Source organism: Petaurus breviceps, unplaced genomic scaffold (genome assembly GCF_028583685.1).
Source record: "Petaurus breviceps papuanus isolate PSGF00001 unplaced genomic scaffold, PetGlider_PUasm1.0 90879, whole genome shotgun sequence".
Lineage (NCBI taxonomy): Eukaryota > Metazoa > Chordata > Mammalia > Diprotodontia > Petauridae > Petaurus > Petaurus breviceps.
Genome location: NW_027187368.1, coordinates 7,506,133 through 7,532,845, shown reverse-complemented (window position 1 = coordinate 7,532,845; position 26,713 = coordinate 7,506,133).

Here is a 26,713-nt window from a genome sequence, read left to right as displayed (position 1 = left end):
GAAGGAAGGAAGGAAGGAAGGAAGGAAGGAAGGAAGGAAGGAAGGAACGAAGGAAGGAAGGAAGGAAGGAAGGAAATAAGCATTTAAGTATCTACCATGTACAAGGCACTGTAATAATTATGAGATATTAACTCATGATCTTCACAATGACCCTGAAAGGGAGGTGCTATTTTCTCCTCATTTTACATTTAAGAAGACTGAAGTAATGGAGGTTAACTGACTTGACCAGGATTTGAACTCAGTTTTTCCTGAATACAAACGTAGCTCTCTATCCATTGCATCACCTAACTGACTCTTTTAGGGGGATTGCTTTTCAGATTTTCATAGTTCTTGTTAAATAGGAGGATTTTACACTAGTACTTTATATTTTCAGTTTTATCAAGTATATTGATATTTTTATTTGCTTTTGGATGTTGAGTTGTGTGTTTCATTGAAAAGATTTCCTATTTTTTTAACCAGTACTAAATTATTTTGATGATTATTGCTTTATAAAAAAATGTGTGACATAATAGGGAAAGATGCCTTCCTTTCCATTTTATTTCCTATTTAAAATTTAATTCTGTGCACTGTTTAGTGGGGAAACCAAGAAAGTAGTCAGAAGTCAGAACACAAGTGAGAAATTGAAGAGAATCCAAGAGACTGGATAATTGAAAACTGGATAATCACCTCCTGATATTCAAGAGTTGACTGTATGAAGAATGGACCTTATACTTGGGTAATTCATTTACTGAACCCTTTAGAATCCACTCAATCAATTTTGAGTTCCATAAATGTCAAAAGGAGAGCCAAACCCAGGGAGTTCTTTTGAGAAAGATCTGTAGGATTTAGTGGACTGCAAATTTGATATGAGCTAACTGTGTGTCATATCTAGCAAGAAATACAATGTAATTTTAGGCTGTCTGAATATCATAGAATGACAGGACCACAGAACTAGAAGGGACTTCTGGAGGCATGTAGGTGGGAGGAGATTCCCATATCAAAGAATTCTCATAGGATTTACATATAATATAATAATTTAGATATAACATATCTAAATTACTTTAACACTCCAGAAGTTTACCATATTCTGAATTACTATTCATGAACAAATGTACCCTCCAAAAGTTTTCAGGATGTCAGTCAACCTCAAAAATACTAGCCAACATCTTTCAGTTGTACCCTTTACCCTCAAGTCCATGACAGCATTCCAATGAAGCCCATCTGAGTTGAACTCTATTCTTCCTCTGGTCATGGTATTTCCCAGGTGAGCTTTTGCCCATCTAACCACTATCTCTGGACATGGTTTCAAAACATACCTTAAGATCTAGAAAAAGCCTTAGATGTCACCCAATTCAAGTCTATCCTGAGGCATGCATCCTATCTAGAATATCCTTGATGAATAATTGGGATACTATTTGTATTGTTTTCTGTTTATCATATTAGGACCCCAAGGGATTTTTAGTAGTGACCTTCCTTTGCTAAACTTCTTTTATTTTTTAAACTTCAAGTATCAGTACATTTGCAACACAAATAACTGAACTTCTTTTAAAACACATCTGATATCTCAGAAATATCACTAGTTTAGACAACCATGCCCATCAGCTATTTCATATTAAGGAGGTTTAACTATAATTTCCAAATCAGACTATCAGACTTTTTATGTTGTGCACGAGGTCCCCTGAGACGGTATTAATGGGATTATTGCAATGTTGTGCCTACAAATCCTGTTTTATTCAAGAGAAGAGGGAAAGGGGTAACTAAGCTTGTGATAGCTATTGTTGGCAGGGAAAGAGTCTCTGCAAGGCCACTGTTTTTTTTTTTTTTTCCCCGTAACTTCTTTTGAATCAATGTTAGAGCTTGGCAACCTAGAGTTTGTTTTATACACATATCACACATTTTCCCATAGCCAATCTTTTCTTTGCCTTCTTTCTCCTAGATTTATTCAGCCTTTTGAAATTCTACTCACCCTTTAAGGTTCAGCTGAAATGCCTCCACCAACAGGAAGTCTTTGATAATTTCTCCAAGTGAAAGTGATTCTACTATCTTTTGAACTGTCAAGGCAAAGTCTTTCTGTAAATAGGTGTAATATTGAGAGAGATGATTATTTCTCTCATTAATAACCAATTATTGAATCAGGACCAGATTTTTTGCCTTCCTACTTCTTCATTCAGAAATCAGCTCCCAGTAGGTAATTCAGCCATCATCTGAAGAACATTGTTGGTAATGATATTGGATTAACTTTCTCCTCAATTTTTTACAGATCCCATCCAAGTGGAGGAAGCCCATTGTGTTCTACTTCTACTGGGGCTTGTGTGGGGAATAGATGCTTTGTCTGGATTGTCTGGGAGTAAAAGTGGTGTAATCAAAGTCATGCCCCCAGACATTCATTAGAATAAGTCCACCTCTAATTATAATATTCATTCTCTCATTAATTGATTGTCATCTGTTGGGAAAACCCATACTTCCAAGGACATATAAGAGTCAACAGGACATCATGATCAGTCTCTAGTTTAAGAGAGATGACCAAATGACCATCCTTTTATTAATTACTCAATAGCCATAATAAATGAAATGATTACCCAGTAATTATGTCTCTTGAATCTTTCATATGTCACAATATCCTACAGATGACAGAGGTGTTCAGAGCCCAGAGAAGGCTTTATGGAACTTGTACATGATGATGCCTTGACATTGGAGTCAGGAATATATGGAGCCAATTAAAAATGTATGTATATACTATATATGCATACACACATATGTGTTTGTCTATGTCACCACAGTGCTCATAATTCTCTGTTACCAGGGAGGCCTCAATCATGGATTTGATAAACATGCAAACTACAGTGATGAGGGAAAGTGATTGAAAGAAAATAGTTCTGTTACCCCTTTATTTTTTGAGAGGCAAGAGGATTATATTTCCCCATGGGCTTCACAAATTCCTCTTCTGATGCCTCACCATGGAGAAGAGGTAACCCTAGATTCCTGAAAGTTATAGTACTGGAGTATAAACTCTCATATGTTAAAGCAATATAAAATATTTTAGAGCATAAGTCCAGATACAGATTTTGTTTTGCTCAGAAACCATCCTAGTTCAGTATGGAGATTAATTGCCTGAAGACTGGCCCCTTGATAATGATTTTTTTTAACCCAGTCAATTTATGAAACAAAAAATACAAAATATCGCTCAGATGTCACTTCATGTCTGATTCATGTCTGGTTCAACAGTGACAGGTATAGTAAAATAACGAGAAAAGAGGCAGAGGATACTGAGGATCACACATCTTTTAAACCATCAATAAATCTTAATCATGTTCATATTGACATTGCCACCCCAGATGAATACAGAAGGCATAATGAATTTGCAGCCAAAGGGGAGGATGTTTCATATGTGATCACCTAAGAGGCAAAACGACTTAGTGAAAGAAGTTGGTTTCATTGTGAATACAAAGGCAACAAAAAGCATGATTTCAGGTACTACTTCTTAAAATTGCCTTGCAGGCACCATGTTGAATATTAAATAGTGGTTATAGTTCATGGACGATGCATATTGAGCTGAAAGGGAATTTAGAGACCATTTAACAGTTAAGGGAACTGCAGTTTTCCAGAGTATCTTCACCTCAGCCCAAAAAATATTAGACAGATAGATAGATAGACAGACAGACAGACTGACTGCCTTTCATTATATTGTTTTCTTTCTCAATCCCATATAATTTATTTTACACATTTAAGAAAAAAAATCATTTTGAGGAGTACCAAGACTTCACCAGACTATATAAGGGACCAAGGTATACTAAGGAATAATGTAAAAAGGATAGAAAATTTCATTTTTTAAATGTGATCAGTTCCTTCAAATTAAGTAAACACATATTTGATACTTCATGACTTCAATTTGTATGACAACTTAATTTAAATAGTGACAACTTAATTTAAAATACATGGTTCAGGATCAAGAATGAAAGACAGTTAAGAGGCCTAGTAGATAGCTTATTGGATTTGGAGTCAAGCAGACCTCAGTTCATATATGGCCTCAGACACTTACTAGCTATGTGATCTTGGGCAAGTTACTTAACCTTTGCATTCCTCAGTATTTTTCACCTGTAAAATAAGGATAAAAATCATATCTACCTCCCAGGATTGTTGTGAAGATAATATGAGATGATATTTATAAAGATCTTTGCAAACCTTAAAGTATTATATAAATGTTAGTTATTATTATTGTTATTAAAATGAAAAGATATCAAAACTTGTAGAATATTTAGAAGTCTCACACCTGGACATTGTTAATGTTTTCTTTAAGGAGAGAGTCAGAAGGCACTAGATAATGAAACAACAGGTGACATTTATATAGTGCTTCAAGGTTTGTGAAGTGTTTAACATATATTGTCTCAGTTAATGAGGTTGGTGAATCTTATTAATCTTTAGTGGGGTCACTATTAGGCTTGTATGATGAGTCATACTTTCAAAGACTTTAAAATCATTGTCATTCTACCCTAGGAAAATATAGTTATGAATCTTATGAATGACTGGTTATGCTGCCCCTAGAGAGAGTGAAAAGTCTTTAAATATGGGTTGGAGTGTGGAGGATCCCAACTCTGTATTAGGAATAGTAACCCTCTCATGCATGGCTCCTAGAGTTGTACTGAGCCTTCATGCCAACAAAGGGACAAGAGAAAATGCAATGGGTAAGGTCAGCTATATTTGTTTGCGGGAAATAAGATTGTATTAGTCAGATTCAGTCTTAAACAGAAAAAGGACATGATTAGGAATGGGTACCAGTTATATCCCCTCTGAAATAAAGCAGAGAGTAGGAGTGAGAACCTTTAGTTCCTCCATTTTCCCCCTTAAGCATTCCAGCCTCCAGAAGGAGTATACTTAATCAAAAACAACACCAATAATAACACTCTTATGCCTTACCTCTTGTTCCTTTATCTTTCACATCTAGGAGTCTCTCTTAAGGGTTTGAGTTTAAGGAAAAGAACATCAGATATGGTTTTCATTGGTTGCTGCTGATCTGTGTTAAAAGAAAAAAGTGTATATATGTGTCTGCATGTATGTGAGGGAGATGCTGGCTCCCCTCTTTCCTCTCTTCATGTTCTTTATCTTTTCTCTCAAGATATCCTTCAAACCACTGGCATGGAAAGAAGATCCTACATACGTTCCTTATTTTGTATTAACTTGCTCTCTTCACTTGATGGGAAGAAATACCACACCCAGAGTCTTTAGGGACTTAGAACCCCTTTGGTCCAAGCTTTGGCAACAGGATTATTATACTTCAAACAGCTTATTGAAGTAGATGCTATTATCATTCCCACTCTACAAATGAGGAAATGGATATTCAGCAATAGCAACACCAGCTTAAAGTACAAATTCATTTGCAAATCACTGAAAAGGAAGCCTCTCCCTATTCCATTTTACCTTCTTACGTATCCCCACTCAAATCTACAGTTCATCCTACACTCATCTGTCAAATTGATCTTCCTAAAGTACATTCTGATCATGTCACTTTCCATTTGAAGAACTCCAGTTCTTACCTTCAGAATCAAAAGAAAATCCTATGTTTGGCTTTTATAGTCCTTCTTTACTTAGCTCACTCCTACCTTGCTGGTTTTCTTATATACTGCTTTTCTCTACATGCTCTGATCTGGTAACATTGGTCTCTTTCCTGTTTCTTGAACAAGACAGTCTACTTCTTGACTCCAAGATATTTTCACTGTTCAACCTCCATGCCTGGAACTCTCTCCTTCCTCATTTCAGCCTCTTAGTTTCCTACTTTCATTCACATCCAAGCTAAAATCCTATCTTCTGCAAGCAGCCATTCCTAATTTCTCCTTTATACTACTACCTTCCCTCTAATTATCTTGAATTTATGCTATGTATATCTTATTTATACATAGTTGTTTGCATGTTGTTTCCGTCATCTGACTATGAGAAACTTAAGAGAAGGAACTTTTGCCTTCCTTTGTACTCCTGGAAATTATCAACATAACTGGCACCTAGTAGGAGGAGAATTCCTGTTGGCAGACAGACAGACAGAGTTTGGAAGATTATGAATTAACAGTATGATCTCACAAAACAGTCTAATAATACTGAAGAGAAATTGGAATGAGATACATGTAAATCTAAGAAGTCATTAATCATTCAAAGCAAAGGAGGGCAATAAATAGATATGAAATGAAACAGACCTTTTGATATTTTAAAGCTAGTGTCTGATTTGTTCTCACTGATTAAGTTAGTGGAAACATTACATTTAGATTCTGTCACAATATCTGAAGCATTTGGACCTAACTAAATACATACAGAAGTAATCTGTGCTAATTTCTTTTTTGTTTAATTTGTTTATTTTTAGTTTTCACCATTCATTTCCACAACATTTTGAGTTACAAAATTTCTCCCCATATTTCCCCTATCCCCCACCCCAAAATAACTATCCTACTGAATTTACCTTCCCTCAATCTGCTCTCAATTATATCCTCCCCCATTCCCCCTCTGATTTTCTAGTAGGCAAATTGGATTTCTATACCCCAGTGCCTGTATATGTTATTTTCCAGTTGCATATATATACACACACACACACATATATAATTTGATTTTAAAACTTTGATTTCCAGATCCTTTCCCTTCTTACCTCATCTCCCACCCCTACTGGGAGGAAAAGCAATTCAATATAAGTTATACATGTTTAGTTACATAAAATATATCCATAGCAAATATATTGGGAAAGACTGACTATATTACCCTCCATGCTATCCCGCCCCCTCCCCCCACTTATTCTATTTTGTACTTTGACTCTGTCCCTTTTCAAAAGTGTGTGCTTCTAACTGCCCTCCCCCACAATCTGCCCTCCCTTCTATCATCCCCCCTCTCATCCCCCTCTCCCCTACTTTTCTGTAGGGTAAGATACCCAATTTGGTGTGCATGTTATTCCCTCCTTAAGCCAAATTCAATGAGAGTAAGGTTAACTCATTCCTTTTTGCCTTCCTGTTCTTCCCTTCCATTATAACAATTAGTTTTATCTTGCCTCTTTTATATGAAGTAATTCACCCTATTCTATCTCTCCCTATCTCCTCTCATTATATTCCTCTCTCACCACTTAATTTTATTTTTTAAATATCATCCCTTCCTATTCAACTTATCTTGTGCCCACTATGTATACATGTACAATATATACACACACTCACATATGTATTTATACATACATATACTTTCCTATGTTAACATATATATGTATATGTACATATATACATATATATTCTCTTCGACTATCCTCATACTGAGAAAAGTCTCATGAGTTACAATTTTCATTTTACCATGGAGGAATGTAAATAGTTCAATTTTAATAAGTCCCTTATAATTTCTTTTCCCTGTTTACAGTCTCATGCTTCTCTTGCTTCTTGTATTTGAAAGTCAAATTTTCTATTCAACTTTGTTTTTTTTCATCAAGAATGCTCAAAAGTCCTCTATTTCCTTGAAAACCATATTTCCCCCTGAAGCATTTTACTCAGTTTTTCTGGGTGTGTGATTCTTGGTTTTAATCTCAGCTCCTTTGACCTCTGGAATATCATATTCCAAGCCCTTTGATTCCTTAATGTAGAAGCTGTGAGATCTTGTGTTATCCTGATTGTGTTTCCACAATACTCAATTTGTTTCTTCCTGGCTGCTTGTAATATTTTCTCCTTGATCTGGGAACTCTGGAATTTGGCTATAATATTCCTTAGGAGTTTTCCTTTTGGGATCTTTTTCAAGAGGTGATCAGTGAATTTCTTTCCATTTCTATTTTGCCCTCTGGTTCTAGAACATCAGGGCAATTTTCCTTGAGAATTTCTTGAATGATGATTTCTATGTTCTTTATTTGATCATGGCTTTCAGGTAGCCCAATAATTTTTAAATTATCTCTCCTGGATCTATTTTTCATGTCAGTGATTTTTCCAGTGAGATATTTCACATTGCCTTTTTTTTTTCATTTGTTTGGATCTATTTTATAGTATCTTGATTTCTCATAAAGTCATTAGCCCCCATTTGCTCCAATCTAATTCGGAAGGAATTATTCTCTTCAGTGAACTTTTGAAATTCCTTTTCCATCAGGCAAGTTTGGCTTTTTAAGGCATTCTTCTCCTCATTAGCTTTTTGGGCCTCTTTTGCCATTTGAGTTAGTCTGTTTTTTAAGGTGTTATTTTCTTCAGTCAGGTTGTCGATTCTCTTTTCAGGATTTTTTTGCATCATTCTCATTTGTCTTCCCAGTTTTTCCTCTACTTCTCTTACTTGATATTTTAAATCATTTTTGAGCTCTTCCATGGTGTGTAACCAATTCATATTATTCTCGGAAGCTTTTGATGCAGGACTTCTGACTTTGTTGTCTTCCTCTTGTTCCATGCTTTGATCCTTTTTTCCTCAAAAAAGGATTCTATGGTCTATTTTTGCTTCCTCTGCTTGCTCATATTGCCAATCTTGACTTTTGAGGTCTTTGCCATGGTAGAACTCTGCTTCCAGAGAGGAGAGCTTTGTCCCAAATCGCTGGAGTTTTCACAAATGTTGTCAGTGGTCTGAGAAGCATGCCCTCTCTTTAGACACCACACTGGCACACTGGTGTTTCTCACCCCCAGGACAACCACTCAACTTTATATGACACCTATAACATGAATATATCTTTATTCAATTATAAAGGCAGGTATAAAACAGGAATATGTGAATATACCTAATATATTTACCTGGACTAAAAGTCTAAATAGAAGAGAGATTTCTTATGGTTGGTGAATTTACAAATGATATTTTGCTAATTGCACTGAAGATGGGAGGAAGGAAGAAAGTAAGGAAAAAAGGAAGGAAAGATTTATAAAGTACTTGACAAATTTATCTCATTTGATCCTCTAAAAAGCTGTAAGGAAGGTACTATTATTATCCACTTTTTATAGTTGAGCAAACTGAATTAGACAGAAGTTTCCAGGGTCACATAGCTATAAAGTGTCTGAGGTCAAATCTGAATTTATGTCTCCCTGACCCCAAACCTAGTGCTCTCTCCACTGTTGTAGCAGAATGGAGTACATTAGAGAAAATATACAATGAAGTCAGTGATACCAAGTCTTCTCCTCTTATTCATAAAAGCTTTCTCTCCCCTCCTTTTTAACCACCAATCAATCTCTAAGTTTCTACACCACTGAAAATCATGGAGTACTCTGATTAATCAAAATATCAGGTGAATGAAAAGGTAATAAAAAAATTCATGGTGAGTGAAAAATGCCAGTTTCTCACATTGTCAACAATGATTTGCATGTAATAAGTGGTGTCAAATATAAGTTTTAATTTTGCATTGGGCCTTAGATATCATCTAGGTCCCCCATCATTTTACAAATGAGGAAGGTGAGACCAAGGGGGATGAAATAACTTGTCCATGTTCAAACAGGTCATAATTAGCAGGGCAGAGATTCAGACTCACAATCTCTGATTCTAAACTCAGTATAATTTAGGCTAAACTATGATGTTTCCTCCCTCTCCTATTCTCCTGCCCCCACCATCACACATATAGAATTGGAAAGGGACCCTTGGGCTAGTATTCAAGCATTATTTTCTTTAAAAATGGAAGATGATGGGGTGGACTCAAGATGGTGGGGTAGAAATAAGACTTCCACAGGGCTCCAGGTCTCACCTCCTCCAATTCGTGTGAAAGATGACTCTGAACAAACTTTGGAGCTACAGAATCCACAAATGACACAGAGAAGCTAACCTCCCTCTAAGGACAGCCTGGCAGGCTGGCAGAAAGAGGCCAGCACAGTGTTCTGGGAGCCGAGCCCAACTGCATGAGCCAGAGGTTTAGCCCCAGGGCAGGCTTTACCAGAATTATCAACACATAGATTCTAAGGACAAAGTGAGAGGTCAGTGCAGTGTGGACTTTGGGATCCAGTATTTGGGAGTGTGGTTGGCGAGAAGTGGCTGATGTGCTGGCCCAGGAGCCTTAGCCACACGTGGCTGCTTCAGCTCCTGGACTGCAGACTGTAGGGGGACCAAGTGAGCAATATGAGGGGTAATCACTCTTGCTTTAACCTGCTGGGATCTGGATTGTGGTCTAGTGTGGAGGTCCTGGGATGTGTGACCAGCTTGCCAGAGTGTGTGGAGGCTTCAGAGGGGGCACCCAACTAATACCTTCGGCAGCTGACAAAACCCTAGCGTTTGGGACAAAGCTCCCCTGTACTGTGGCAAAAAGCCCAAAAGTCAAGTAATTGAGTGGCAACATGAGCAGGCAAAGGAAGCAAACCAAGCAGAGTGATCCAACTTTACACTCCTATTTTGGGGACAAAAAGTATCAAAGCATGGAAGAGGAGGAAGACAACAAAAGCAGAACTCCTGCCACAAAAAGCTTCCAAGAAAAATATGAGCTGATTACAGGCCATAGAGGACCTTAAGAAGGATTTTGAAAATGAAATAAGAGAAGTGGAAGAAAAACTGGGAAGAGAAATGAGAATGATGCAAGAAAATTATGAAATGAGAGTCAACAATCTGACTGAAGAAAATAACACCTTAAAAAATAGACTAACTCAAATTGAAAAAGAGGCTCAAAAAGGCAATGAGGAGAAGAATGCATTAAAAAGCCAAATTTGCCATATGGAAAAAGAATCTCAAAAGCTCACTGAAGAGAATCATTCCTTCAGAATTAGATTGGAGCAAATGGAAGCTAGTGACTTTATGAGAAATCAAGATACTATTAAACAGATCCAAACAAATGAAAAAAATCGAAGGCAGTGTGAAATATCTCATTGGAAAGACCACTGACCTGGGAAATAGATCCAGGAGAGAGAATTTAAAAATTATTGGAATACCTTAAAAGCCACGATCAAAAAAAGAACCTGGAAAGCATCCTTCAAGAAATTCTCAAAGAAAACTGCCCTGATGTTTTAGAACCACAGGGCAAAATAGAGGTTGCTTCTCCTAAAAAAGATCCCAGGGGCGGCCAGGTGGAATGTGTAAGAGCACTGGCTCCAGTGTCAAGATGACCTGGGGATCAAATCTGGGCCCACATTCTTAGCACCACACCCAGAAATAACTAGCCGTGTAACCTTGATCACTTAACCCTGATTGCTTAAAAATAAAAAATTCCCAAAAGAAAACTCCTAGGAATATTATAGCCAGGTTCCAGAGTTCCCACATCAAAGAGAGAATATTACAAGCAGCCAGGAAGAAACTATTTGAATATTGTGGAAACACAGGATCTGGTAGCTTCTACACTGAGGAATCAAAGGGTTTAGAATATGATATTCCAGAGGTCAAAGGAGTTGGGATTAAAACCAAGAATCACCTACCCAGCAAAACTGAGTATAATGTTGGTCATTCAGTGGAATAAAGGATTTCAAACATTCTTGATGAAAAAACCTGAGTTGAATAGAAAATTTGACATTCAGATACAAGAAGCAAGAGAAGCATGAGATTGTAAATAGGGAAAAGAAATCATAAGAAACTTGTCAAAGTTGAACTATTTACATTCCTACATGGAAAATCAATAAATGTAACTGATGAAACTTTTCTCAGGATGTCTACATAAGAGGGTATATGGGCATATGAATACATATGTGACTGTATGTATATATGTTTACAGGTGTACATAGATAGAGGACACAGGACCAATTTAATAGGAAGGGATGATACTTAAAAGGTGAAATTAAGAGGTGAGAGAAGAATATAAGGTGAGGAGATGGGGAGGGACAGAATGGGGTAAACTATCTCATATAGATGAGGCAAGGGAAAATGGTTACAATGGAGGGGAAGAACAGGAAGGCAAAAGGGAATGGGTCAACCTTATTCTCATTGAATTTGGCTTAGGGAGGGAATGACATACACACCAAATAGGGTATTTCACCCTATGGGAGAGTAGGGGGTAAAGGAATGAGAGGGGCAATGATGGAAGGGAGGGCAGGCTAGGGGGGGGAGTGAAGTTGGAAGCATCCACTTTTTAAAGGAACAGGACCAAAGTAGAGAATAGAACAAGTGGGAGGTGGGATAGGAGGGAGAGAAATATAGTCAGTCTTTTATAATATATCCACTGTAGAAATGTTTTGCATAACTTCCTTCCCATTAAGGGTGGGTGACAAGGGAGGAAGGGAATGAATCTGGAATTCAAAGTTTTAAAATCAAATGTTTAATATATATTAAACATTTGATTTTAAAACTTTGAATATATATATTCATATACTATTATTAATAGTATTTTACATGTAACTGGGAAATAAGACTGGCACTGGGGCACTGTATATAGCTATCTATCTATAGGTCTAGATCTAGGTATAGATCTAGATATAGACATAGATCCACCATGCCCTACTATAAAGTCGAAGGGGGTATGGGAGAAGATATGGGAGAGAGCTGATTGTAGGAGGGGATGTCCAGTGGGATCGCTATTTTGGGGCAATGGGTAGGGGAAAAACGGGAAGAAAATTTGTAACTCAAAATCTGGTGGAAAAGAATAATGTAAATCAGAAGTTAATAAAGCATTTGATTTGGGGAAAAAATGGAAGATGAACTCGAGTACGTTGAGCTATTATTCAACAGGAAACTTAAAAAAAAGAGACATATTTGATAATTCATGGATGGGTCTTGTTCTAGGTCCAGAAAAATTATAGAAGTATCTTCCTTATCAATGATATCAGAAATATTTTAAAGCAAGTTCTTAAAGGTAAAGGGTCCCAAGGCATATGGGGAAGAATAAATGTGACCAGGGTTGTTTATTGAGAAAAAAAGAGCATAAACAATCAAAGAGTGTGTATTAACTGCCTACTCTCTGCCAAGCCTGTGAAGGTGCCAGAGTTACAAAGACAAAAGGAAATATTATAGTTTTCTTTAAAAAGCTACAGAACTAGAAACAGTCCTTGGGGGGCTGAAACACTGGCAGCAGTGGCAGTTCCCAGACTTCTCAGCCCACAGATGCCAGAGACAACTTAGGAGGTCATCAGTAGGAGGGGCCTGCTGGGAACTGGGTGAGAGAAGCACAGTCCTGTGCTGGGTGTGTGGCAGAGCCTGCTCCTGGAGCTATCAGCCCACAGACAGGATGTTTGAAAATCTCCTATTTCAATTTCCAAGAGCCAAGATGGTGGAGTAAGCAGTAAGTCACTCTCACCCTCCTTTATAGACCTTGAAAAATCCAGAGAATATTGCCTCAGGAAAAATCTTGGAATAGTGGAAGCAGAAGAGAGATAAAGTATAACAGTCTTTTCTCTTCGGGGGGGGGGGGGCAAGGAGATTAATGGGAAGCGTCCCTCTTACTGTGGCTGAAGAGGAATGCTAAAATATAGGAAGCATCCCAGTAAGCCAGCGGCAAGCCCCACCTCAGTGGATCAGTGGGAGGTCCTGACATCAGGGGTGGAGGAGCAGGTAGCATCAACACCAGGCACACACCAACCACCACCACCATCTCTAGCTCTTTACCAGGTAAACTACCAGACCACTATAGCCTTTTACTACCAGCACCTGAGGCCCCAGCACATAAAATCAATAACCAGGCCCCTAATTCCCAGGACAAGAAATCTGGGATGCTAACCCCTGGGCCCTAGAAGCAGGGATCAAATTTGAAAGCCAGAAAAATGGCAAACAACATAAGCAAAAAGCAACAAAGAAAAACAATGACCATAAAGAGGTATTTTGGTGACAGGGAAGATCAAAACATGAATCCAGGAAAGGACAACATGGTCAAATCAGATCAAGGAGAAAATAGTGCAAGCAGACAGAAAGAAACAATTCAAATATGGAACCACAGTCAAGATTATGGTTGACCTTGAAGCTTCTACATTAAAAGTTTAGAAAGCTTGAAATATAATATTCAGTAAGGCAAAGGAGTGTGGATAACAACCAAGGATCAACTACCCAGCTAAATTGAGCATAATCTTTTAGGCAAGGATATGGACATTCAAGAAATAGGGGACTTCCAGATTTCTCTGATGAAAAGAGCAGAGCTCTACAGAAAATCTGATCTTCAAATATAAGTTTAAAGAGAGGCATAAAAAAGTAAATAAGACAGGGAAAAAATATAAAACATGTTATTCAATAAGGGTAAACTGTTTACATTTCTACATGGGAAGATGATACTTATAACTTGAGAACTGTATCTTTATTGTGACATCTAGAAGGGAAATACATACAGGGGGTGGGTTTAAGTGAACTTTGATGTGATGATAAAAATTCTAATTAAGTAGTAAAAAAGGATTGTAATGAGAGAAGAGGAAAGGAAGAGGGAGAAAAGGGTAAATTATATCACATGAAGAGGCACAGAAACATATTTTTTAGAGGGAAAGAAGGGAGGGAGATGAGCATGTTTGAACTTTGCTCTCATTGAATTTGGCTCAAGGAGGGAATAACATACTCAGGTATAGAAATCTAACTTGCTCTAAAGGCATTTAGAAGAGAAAGGGGAAAGAAAAGGTAGGGGGGGACTGATAAAAGGGAGGGCAGATTGAGGGAAAAAACTACAGAAACACACTAGAGGAAGCTACAGAGGGCAGGACTAGGTCCAGTACCTTCATGGTTCTAGCTGGCCAGATTAAACCTTTTTGTTTGGAAGGCAAGCCCAGCAGGAGGTACTTCATTAGGCAATGAGTTCCTTGTTCCAGTAGGAGAACACAATGTAATGGCTACAAAATTGACATGCTCAGAATTAAGTCAGGTATCCCTGCAATTGTATGGATATGGAACTTAATGACTTTTGAGGTCCCTCAAATCCTAAATCATAATTCTATGAGTGTACTTATTTAACCTGGAAAAATTGAATGACCCATCAGGACTATACCTCCCCTAGATGAGAGCGCCCATACAAAAACCACTGGGACACACGCCTGAAATTCCTCTTCTAAACCAATGAGTAAAAATGTCACCCCATCAAATTCTCACAGTCAGTTTTCTTTTTCTTACCATCTTATCTCCACTTTTGTTCTTCATCGTCTCTTCTTTTCTGCTCGTAGCATCACTTCTCCCCAGGAAGCCAGCTAATGATTTCCTGAATCCCTCTGGTATCCACACCTCCTCCCTTGAGAACATCACCTGCTGGGTCTTCTCACACAGTTATGATTCTCTGTTTGACAAAAGATTTCTCAGTTTCACTTTGAATGTGTGTTTGTTCAGTTCTACTCTGTGTCCCTTTACCTTTTTATTTTCTATTCACTCTGATTTGGGCTTGGAATGGAATATTCTCCTGATATTTTCTAAATGGAATTTAGCTAAATTGCTGCTTTACTGCTATTTTTATGTCAGTAATAGTACTTCCTTATCCATATATTTTGATGTTTCAAAGTGCTTAATTTTCTGCGATGAGAGTAATTCTGCTATAATAGGAGATGACCTCAATCTGTCCCTGTCACTAAGTTATGGTGTGACCCTGGATGAGTCACTATAAATGTCTAATCCTCAACTCACTCAATCTAGAAAATTATCAGGTTGAATGACATGATACTCAATGTCCTTTCTAATTTTAACACTGTGTTATAATATACTATTTTAATAGGACTTTTATCTATAATATTTTATGTTGAAAGGTTCCTTCCCACTCTAATAGTCAATAATCTATGTGTATGTTTTATGTGTATACATACAAATATGTATGTAAATAATATGCATACATATATGTGTATGTGTACATGTTCATATATATACACACACATAGACTGTTGTTTGTCCGTTTGTAAAAAAGGACAATGACATCATGGGATGATTTGGATTTAAGTGAGGCAGACTTGCACAAAGGCAGACATGTCAGCCTCACTCTCTCTTCCAAAATCACTGGAGTCCAGGGACAAGGCAAGAGTCAGGAAAACTGTTAATGGCCTGGGAAGCAATGGATGAACTTGCCATTTTCAATATTCTGACCAAGTTCTAAGTGTTCCACAGTGCCTGTTTCCGCCACCTTCATGGCCATTTGAACAATTTGTTCTCATCCATGTACTGCTCCAGGAATAGTCTTCATGTTCTTGCAGTAGGCACCACACTAACTCAAGGATGGATTTGAGGCTGTCTGTTACCCTCAATCTGGTTTATTGATGTGTGACCACTGTGTGTACTGCAGCTGCTTGGAGCCACAGGTGAGAATTGAGTGCCAGTAGACACTGAAAGTGGATGAGCAGCCCTGAAAAGCGCTCAGCAAACCTTGAACACCCCATACATCCCACATATGGCAGCTAGGTGGTGCAGTGGACAGTGTACCTGGCTTGGAATCAGGGAGACCTGAGTTCAAATCCTTCCTCAAATACTTAGTAGCTATATGACCCTGGGAAAGTCATTTAACTCTGTAGGCCTTAATTCCTAATCTGTAAAATGAGCTAGAGAAGGGAATGGGAAATCTCTCTATTATCTTAACAACAACAACAAAAAAATGGGACTGCAGAGTGAGGCGTGACTAAAATAACTAAAAAGCAACAACTATAAACCTTGAAGTGTTCAATTCTAGAAGGAGAAGACACAGACAAGCAGAACAGCTCTAAAACTAAACTGTTGAGTATATGTTAAACACACAAACACACACACATTAAGGGAAAAATCAAGGAGATCTTTCTTCAAGTCCTGGTTCTGAAACATAGTGATTCTGTGAATCTGGCAAAGTTACTCGACTATTCAGTTTCCTAGGCATCTCTCTAAGACTTCGTTATAAAACACATGTCTATTGAATTGACATAGGGGGATTCCTCATTAGGAATTTCCCTGCATCCGTAAAATTACAGGTGTGGTTAGTAATGCATACATATGTACATGTATGCATGCATGAACACTGTCTTCTAAAGGTTTGTTGTCTGCATTAGTAGATGGAAAACTCAGTCCTCTATCAGTGAAATAATGGAATCTTAAGCATTAAAGAAATACACACATGTACTCACACACACATCTATATGTACACACATATGTATATAAAGAAATGGAGATAGGTGATAATTATTATTACCTTTTATCTTTACTTGACATCAGAAGTATTTTTTCCATACATGGAAATGACTTGTGGAAAGTGTACTCATATAGAAGTTGCCTCACCCACCATTTATTTAAGGCATCATCCAGATGTGTACTCAATAATGTACTTCAATATGTTTATGCATTCACAATCATATGGTTGTCATATAACTTTTAATTATTATTATTAAATCCATGCACACTTTATTATTTTAAGTAACATCTGTTCATACCTTCTGATCAGTTTTCTATGAAAGCTCTACCTAAAACTTTTATCCAGAAAATGGGCATAGAACAGGATCCAACATTGGAACCAGTGTCAAAATTAAGCAGTTGGCCTCAGTTTTATTATGTAGGCATGGGGATTTATTTTGATTCTGCTTCAGTAAAAGAAAATAAATTAAATCCTGCAAGTTGTGCTTGATATGAAAGTTCTTTTGAAATGACCTCTATATCAGGCAGGAGGAGAAAACCAAACAAGGTAATTACACATAAAATAGATAAGAGGAATCATGGACTCATAAAGTGGAGGAATCACAGGGTGAGGGGCATATTGGTTTTACATGCAGAAATGTTAAGAGCTAAGACAAAACAAAAACAAAACAAACAAAAAAACCCCTTTAAACATATAATGTTAGAAAATAGAACTTAAGGCCTTAAAGGGACCTCACAACATAGTATGATATACTAGAGGCCATAGAATATCCGTGCTGGGAGAGAACTTCACAATTTAAGATGCTAGAACTGCAAAGGACATTAAGATATAGAATGTTAAAATATTGAATTTAAATAATCAAATTTGAAAAATACTTTCAAGATCTATGGTTTTAAACCAATTTTTATTTTATGATAATTTTCCCTTAAATATTCCACCCCCATCTCATCAATAATTCCTTTGTAATAAGGAACAAACATCAGACCAATCAACCCAGTGACCTGGTCTGTTCACATATACCACTTTCCCCATTCATAGGCCCTCACTTCTCTATTGTGAGGAAGAAGTCAGTTTTCATCAACATATCTCTGGGACCAATGTTATCATTACAATTAATCTGAATTTGGCTGCCTTTCAGTGTTGTTTTTGCTTCTATCATTGTGTATATTGTCCCCTTCATTCTGCTTATCTTGGCTCTTCATCAAATCACATAAGTCTTCTCCCATGTATCTGTGAATTTCTTATAGTCATCATTTTTATGGCACACTAAAACCATTTATATGCCGTCAGAATGTCTCAGTTGCTCTCCAATTCATAAACACCTACTTTCTTTTCAGAATGATATAGAGGATAAAACCCTCACCTCAGAAGCAGGAAGACCTGCATTAAAGTTCAGTCTCTGGCATACATTAACTTTGTGTCCCTGGGCAAATTGTTTCAGACAAGGTATAGACCTTCAGTAGTACATGGAGTTTCCTCATTTGAGGGTTTTCCCCTACATCAATGAAATACTGATGAAATGATACCAATGAAATATCAATATAACCACATGTAGACAATATCCTTATATTTATTCTTTACGTCCTTCCTTTCTTCCTTTTGCTCTGTCTCTGTCTCTTGTCTCTCTCTCTGTTTGTTCTTCATCTTCTTTTTTTTCTCTATCTCTTCCTTCCTTTCTTTTTTCTCCTTTGGGGGGGCATATAATCAGTGATTAAATTGCTTGATCAAATGAATCGAACAGTTTGGTGACTTTACTCCCATAATTCTATTTTTTTTCCAGAATGCTTGAATCAATCCACAATCCACAGTCCAAGAGTGGATAAAATGTGGGTTGTTGGTCTCCTAAAGTTGTAAGAGGGAAAAGTGAGGCTCACAGAAGGTAAGGGAGTTATCAGATGCCACTTCGTGAATAATTGTGTAGCTGAAGCAAGAATCTAGATTGTCTGGCTACCAGTTCAGTATTTCTTCCATTATTTTTAATTAATTGAATGAAACCTTTGGTTTGAAACTAAAGAACATACCCACAAACCAATAGTTCAATTATAGATGTTCATAGAGTTGGGCCTGGTGTGAAAAATTCCCTTCTCAGGGAAATGGCCAAAAGCAATGCTTTATTCAAGGTATTCAGGTATACTTGACCATCCCTCTACATACACTTATGAGTACCCATCTAGCCCCAGCAGCATGAAGCTGTCCCTTCTCTTTACCACTCAGTCTCCTCTCCCTCATTCTCTTCCCACTACAAACAAATACACTCTGACCCCAGACCAAAGTTGCCTCTCCAGAGAGTCCCTGAAGTCTTCTCTTGTTAGTTTAATGGCTGTGCAAAACATACCTCAAGTTATGAATGTGAAGTGTTTATCAGGCACTAAAAGCCTGTGAATTAATATTTCCTGCTCCTGTCTGTCAGGTTGCAGACTTTTATCGAGAAATAACTTATAACTTGCCTGACCTGTCACTAGTCCTCTCTTCTTTCTTCTGGGCAGTCTCTCCCTCAGAAAGAGGTGATGTCCTCTATTGCCATAGTGCTCTCTTCACTCCCTGTTGATCTCCTCGTTCACCCTGGCAGGCTAGTGTTTGTACTGTAGAATTCTGAGTGAAATGAAAAGTAGACTGCAGCAGAGACTTAGTGTTAATTTAGAACTGTAAAATTAGATAAGTCTTAGGAATCCCTGGTTTCTGCCCAGTTTTCTAAAGTGTAGAATACCATACAGCCCATATGTATGAATAGCTGGTAAGAATCAAAGTTCAAATTGGAAAGGATCTTTACCCTCAAGAAACTTACAGACTAGCAGTGCCAGTAAGACAACAATAAAGATAGCTATAAGAATAATTAACAACAGCAAAACTTAGCTCTACCCTCGTAATTTCTTCAGGCTAAGGAGCTTCTAATATGGAAACTACATAACTGCCTAGGGTATTGAGAGGTTTAATTGCCTTTCTGTGGTCATTCAAGTTTATATATTAGATGCATGGGTTGAACCTGTTTACCTTACTCCAAGACCCACCTGCTATCTAACACTCTTTGCTACCTGTCTTTAAATGAGAAATTTATTAGAGAATTGAGCTGTGTGGTCTAAAGAATCTTGTTATTTCTTGTTTCTTGAGCCATCAAGGTTTCCTGGAAGAGGGGACATCTGAGATGATCTTTAAAGAATAGATAGAAAGTTGATATAAGAAGAAGAAGAGGGAGAGCATTCTGATGAAAAATTATGCCCCTAATCCACTCATTCTTCAGGGAACTGTGTGCTTTTTCTCTCTTCCCTTTTCACATTCCCCTGTCAGTCCTGTTTTCTGTCACTCACAGCTGATGTCACTTACCATGTTTTAAGTCTCATATTTCACTGTTGAATAGAAAGATTTTGTTCATTTTGGGTGTCATTTCTGGCTTCAGTGAAAGGGAAGAAGCTATTAGGGGCAAGGCACAAATGTTTCCTGGGTCTTTAAAACCATACAACACATGAAACCACATTTACCTCCTTAAACTTTGTGAAGTGCTTTACATTTACTTTTTTTAAACTTAATTCATTTATTTTTAGTTTTCAACATTCACTTCCATAAGTTTTAAATTCCCCCCTTACTTTTCCCCCTCCCCAAGATGGCAAGTGATCCAATGTAGTCTCTATATATTCAATCTTACTAAAGATATTTTCACATTAGTCATGCTGTCTAGAAGAATTAGACTGAATGGCAGGAACTATGAGAAAGAAAAACAAAACAAAAAAGATAGAATGCTTTAAATAAAGTATGCTTTAATCTGCATTCAGACTCCATATTTTTTTTCTCTGCATGTGGATGGCATTTCCCATCATGAATCTTTTGGAGTTGTTATAGGTCCTTGCATTGCTGAGAAGAGCTAAGTCTATCAAAATCAGTCATCACACAGTGTGGCTATTATTGTGTACAATGTTCTCCTGGTTCTGCTCACTTCACTCAGTGTCAGTTCATATAAGTCTTTCCAGATTTTTCTGAAGTCTGCCTGTTCATCATTTCTTATAGCACAATCCATTACATTCATATACTACTACTTGTTTAGTCATTCCCTAATTGATGGGCATGCCTTCAATTTCTAGTTTTTGACCACCACAAAAAAAGAACTGCTATAAATAATTTTTGTACATGTGGGTCCTTTCCCCATTTTTATGATCTCTTTGGGGTATAGCCCTAGAAGTGGTATTGCTGGGTCAAAGGTTATGCACATTTTATAGCACTTTATAGTTCCAAATTGCTCTCCAGAATGGTTGATCAGTTCACAACTACACCAACAATGAATTAATGTTCCAATTTTCCCACATCTTTTCCATAATTTATCATTGTCCTTTTTTGTGATGTTAGCCAATCTGATAGCTGTGATGTGTTACCTCAGAATTGTTTGGTTTGCATTTCTCTAATCAATAGTAATCTAGTGCATTTTTTCATATGAGTATAGAAAGTTATAATTTCTTCCTCTGAAAGCTGCCTGTTCATATCCTTTGACTATTTATCAACTGTTTGACTTGCATTCTTAGAAATTTGACTCATTTTTCTATATATTTTAGAAATGAGGTCTTTATCAGAAAATCTTGTAAAAATTCTAGGAATGGGTGTTTTACTTTTTCCAAAAGCTTTTCTGCAGCTACTGAGAAAATCATATGGTTTCTGTTAGTTTTATTGTTAATATGATCAATTATGCTCATCGTTTTCCTAACATTGAACAAACCCTGCATTCCCTGTATAAATTCTACTTGATCAAAATGTATTATTCTCATGATAAGTTGCTGTAATCTTTTTGCTAATATTTTATTTAAAAATTTTGCATCTATATTCATTAGGGCAATTGGTCTATAATTTTATTTCTCTGTTTTGGCTGTCCCTGGTCTAGGTATGAGTACCATATTTGAATCATAAAAATAATTTGATAGGACTCCTTCTTTGTCAATTTTCCTAAATAGTCTATATAGTTTTGGAATTAATTGTTTTTTAAAAATATTTTATAGCATCCATTTGTAAATTCATATGGCCCTGGAGATTTTTCCTAGAGAGTTCATTGATGGCTTGTTTAATTTCTTTTTCTGAGATGGGGTTATTTAACTATTTTACTTCTTCTGTTATTCTGGGCAATTTATATTTTTGTAAATATTCATCTATTTCATTAAGATTATCAAACTTATTGGCATATAGTTGGACAAAATAGTTTCTCATTATTGCTTTAATTTCTTCTTCATTGGTGGTGACTTGAACCTTTTCATTTTTGATACTGGTAATTTGGTTTTCTTCTTTCTTTTTTAGTCAAATTAAACAAAGGTGTTTTTATTGTGTTTTTTTTTAATAAAAGCAGCTCTTAGTTTTACTTATTAGTTCAATAGCTTTCTTAATTTCACTTTTGTTAATCTCTCCTTTGGTTTTCAGTATTTCTAATTTGGTATTTAATTGAGAATTTTAAATTTGTTCTTTTTCTAGCTTTTTCAGTTGCATGCTCAATTCACTGATCTCTTTCTTTATTTTATTCATATAAGCATGCATAGATATAAAACTTCAACAAAGAACTGCTTTCACTGCATCCCATAAATTTTGGTAGGTTGTCTCAATATTGTCATTCTCTTGAATGAAGTTATTGATTGTTTCTATGACTTGTTGTTTGACTCACTCATTTTTTAGGATAAGATTATTTAGTTTCCAATTAATTTTTAATCTATCTTTCCATGGCCCTCTATTACATATAATTTCATTGCATTATGATCTGAAAAGGATGCACTTAATATTTCTGCCTTTTTCCATTGGATTGTGAGGTTTGTATGCCCTAGGAGATCATCATTTTTTATGTATGTGCCATGTACCACTGAGAAAAAAAATATATTCCTTTTTATCCTCATTCAATTTTCTCCAGAGGTTTACTATATCTACCTTTTCTAAAATTCTGTCCACCTCCTTAACTTCTTTCTTATTTATTTTAAGGTTAGATTTATCAAGTTCAGAGATGGGGAGGTTAAAGTCCCCTATTGGTATAGTTTTGCTATTTCTTCCTGTAATTCCCTTAATTAATTAATTAATTTTAATTAGATCTAATCTTTTTGCTTTTTCTTTGTCTGAGATTAGGATTGCTACCCCTGTTTTTTTTTTTTTACTTCAGCTGAAGCATAATATATTCTACTCAAATCTTTTACCTTTACCCCATGTGCATCCTCCTGTTTCAAATGTGTTTCTTGCAAACAACATATTTGATTTTCAATCCATTCTGCTATCCCCTTCTGTTTTATGGGAGAGTTCATCTCATTTACATGGACAGTTATGATTACTATCTGTGTCTTTCTATCCATCCTATCTCTTCTCCCACCCCTTCCCCATTTGTGCTTTTATTTCTCCCTTTTTCCTTTCCCTCCTCAAAAGAGTTTTGCTTTTGACCACTGCATCCCTCAGTCTTCCCTTTACTTGTGTAACTTGTATAACTATTAACATTGTTTTCTTCTACTGGAACAAGGAACTTGTTGCCTAATGAAGTACCTCCTGTTGGGCTTGCCTTCCAAACAAAAAGGTTTAATCTGATCCTCTAGTACCATTAATTGCACTGGACCTAGTGCTGTCCTCTGTAACAACCTGGAATAAGACTTCTCCCAGTACTGTAGTTTTTTGACCACCACTTCCCTCAATCTGCCCTCCCTTCTATCAGCCCCACCCCCTTTTCTTTTCCTTTTCTCTTACTACTTCTTCCTTCCCCTCTATCCTTCTCTCCCTCTCTTTTCTTTCCCCTTTCCTTTCCAGCTGTCTTTAGGGCAAGTTAGATTTCTATACCTGAGTGTGTTATTACCTCCTTGAGGTAAATCTGATGAGAGTAAAGTTCAAACAATGTTCATTTCTCTACCTTCTTTCCCTCTAATGTAATATGTTTTTGTGCCTCTTCATATGATGTAATTTACACTTTTTTGTGTTCTCCTTTACTCTTCGCAAATTACACTACTCTTTGATCCTTTAATTAGGTTTTTTTGTCATTACATCAGTTATTTTCTACCCAAACCCTCTCTCTATGTATGCCCCTTTTAAATGTCTTAATAAAGATACAATTCTCAAGATTTACAAGTATCATCTCCCCATGTAGGGATGTCAGCAGTTTACTCCTATTGGATGACATTTTGTTTTCTTTCTTGTTTACCATTTAATTCCTCTCTTGAGTCTTGTATTTAATGATCAAATTTTCCATTGAGCTTTGGTCTTTTCATCAGGAAGGTCTTGAAATCACCTATTTCATTGAATGTCCATCTCCTTGCCTGAAAGTTTATGTTCAGTTTTGCTCTGTAGTTGATCCTTGGTTGTGTTCCAAGTTCTTTTGCTTTACAGAATATTATATTCACAGGCCTCTGTCTTTTAATGTAGAAGCTACAAGGGCTACATGAGCCTGGCTGTAATTCTATGATATTTGAATTGTCCATCAAAAGTGTTTGCTTCTCACTACCCTCTTCCCCAATCTCTTCCCCCTTCTCTCACCCCTCCCTTGTTCCCTACCCCCATGCTTTCCTGTACGGTAAGATACCCAATTGAATGTGTATGTTAATCCTTCCTTAAGCCAAATTCAATGAGAATAAAGTTAAGCCATTCCCTTTCACCTTCCTGCTCTTCCCCTCCATTGTAACAGTGTTCTCTTGCCTCTTTTATATGAGATAATTTACCCTAATCTATCTCCCCCTTTCTCCTTCTCCCAATATATTCCTCTCTCACCTCAATTTTATTTTAAAGATATCATCCCTTCATATTCAACCCATCCTGTGCCCTTTGTCTATGTATATATGTATACACATAGGCACACACTCACATATATATTTATACAGACATACACCCTCCTATACATACATATATATGTATGTATACACATACATATATATGTATGTATACATATATACATACATATTTACTTCAACTATCCTCATATGAGAAAAGCATCATGAGTTACCATTATAATTTTTCAATGTAGGAAAGTAAATAATTCAACTTTAGTAAGTTCCTTATGATTTCTTTTTCTTGTTTACCTTCTCATGCTTCTCTTGCTTCTTTTAATTGAAAGTCAGATTTTCTGTTCAGCTCTGTTTTTTTCATCCTCTATTTCATGAAATGACTATATTTTCCCCTGAAGCCTTATACTCAGTTTTGCTGTGTAGGTGATCATTGGTTTTAATCCTAGCCCCTTTGACCTTTGGAATATCATATTCCAAGCCCTTTGTTTCCTTAATGTAGAAGCTGCTAGGTCTTGTGTTATCCTTATTGTGTTTCCACAATAGTAAAATTGTTCCTTTCTGGCTGCTTGTAATATTTTCTCCTTGACGTGGAAGCTCTGGAATTTGGTTGTGATATTTCTAGGAGTTTTCTTTTTGGGATCTTTTTCAAGAGGCAAGAGGTGAATTCTTTCCATTTCTATTTTTCCCTCTGGTTGTAAAATATCAGGGCAATTTTCCTGGAGAATTTCTTGAGGGATGATTTCTAGGTTCTTTTTTTGATTATGGCCTTCAGGTAGTCTGATAATTTTTAAATTATCTCTCCTGGATCTATTTTCCAGGTCAGTGGTTTTTCTAATGAGATATTTCACATTGCCTTCTTTTTTTTCATTTCTATGGATCTATTTTATAGTATCTTGATTTCTGATAAAGTCATTAACTTCTAGTTGTTCCAGTCTAATTTTGAAGGAATTATTCTCTTCAGTGAGCTTTTGAAATCCCTTTTCCATCTGGCAAGTTCAGCTTTTTAAAGCATTCTTCTTCTCATTGGGTTTTTGGACCTTTTTTCTCCATTTTAGTCTAATCTTTTTTTAGAGGGGGAAGGCAGGGGAATTGGGGTTAAGCTACTTAACTAAGGTCCATGGCTAGTTTTGTGTTAAGTGTCTGAGGCTGAATTTGAACTCAGGTCCTCCTGACTCCAGAGCCAGCGCTCTATTCACTGTGCCACCTAGATGCCCCTAGTGTACTTTTTAAGGTGTTATTTTCTTTGGAATTTTTTTGGGTCTCCTTTAGCAGGATGTTGACTTACTTTTCATGATTTTCTTGTATCATTCTCATTTCTCTTCCCAGTCTTTCCCCCACTTCTCTTACTTGATCTTCAAAATCCTTCTTAAGCTCCTCCATGGCCTGTAGTCAATTCATATTTTTCTTGGAAGTTTTTGATTCAGGAGTTCTGACTTCATTGTCCTCTTCCAGTTCCATGCTTTGATCCTTTTTGTCCCCCAAAAAGGATTGTATGGTCTTATTGAGATTTCTCATATTGCAAATTACTTGACTTTTGAGCTTTTTGCCATGGTAGAACTGTACTTACAGAGTGGAGAGAGCTTTTTCTCAAATTGCTGGGGTTTTCACAGCTGCCAGAGCTATTTGTTGGGAGCCCTCTCTACAGCCCTTGCAAGCTCTGACTCACTGGCCACACCCTAGGACCACTACCCAAGATTGCGATACAGATCCAGGCAGGACAAAGCAAGAGAGATTACCCTCTGAATGGTCACTTGACCCCCTATATCTGCAGGCCAGGAGCTCTGAAAGCAGTCACATGGCACTGTTGCACATCTGCTGCTTCTCACACTCAGGGCAGGGACCTGACCACTCTGCTCCTTCAGCCTTATAACAGAGTTCCCAACTGACATTTTATTTTCTCTTTGTAGTTTATTGGTTGAGGAGTCTGGAAACCACCAGAGCTGCTGGTGATTCACTCTCCTGAAGTCTGCTCTGATCAGTCTGGGCACTGGTTGGGGCTGCCCTGGTGCTGGAACCATGGCTCACTGGTGACTGCATTTAGCTCCCAGCACTCTTTCCTCTTGGCCTGCCAGGCTTTCTTAAGTGGGAGATTTGTTTCTGTCTCTTTGTGGGTTCTGTAGCTTTAAAATTTGTTTAGAGTCATTTTTTACAAGTATTGGAGATGGTTGAAGTTGGAGCCCATGCAAGGTTTGTG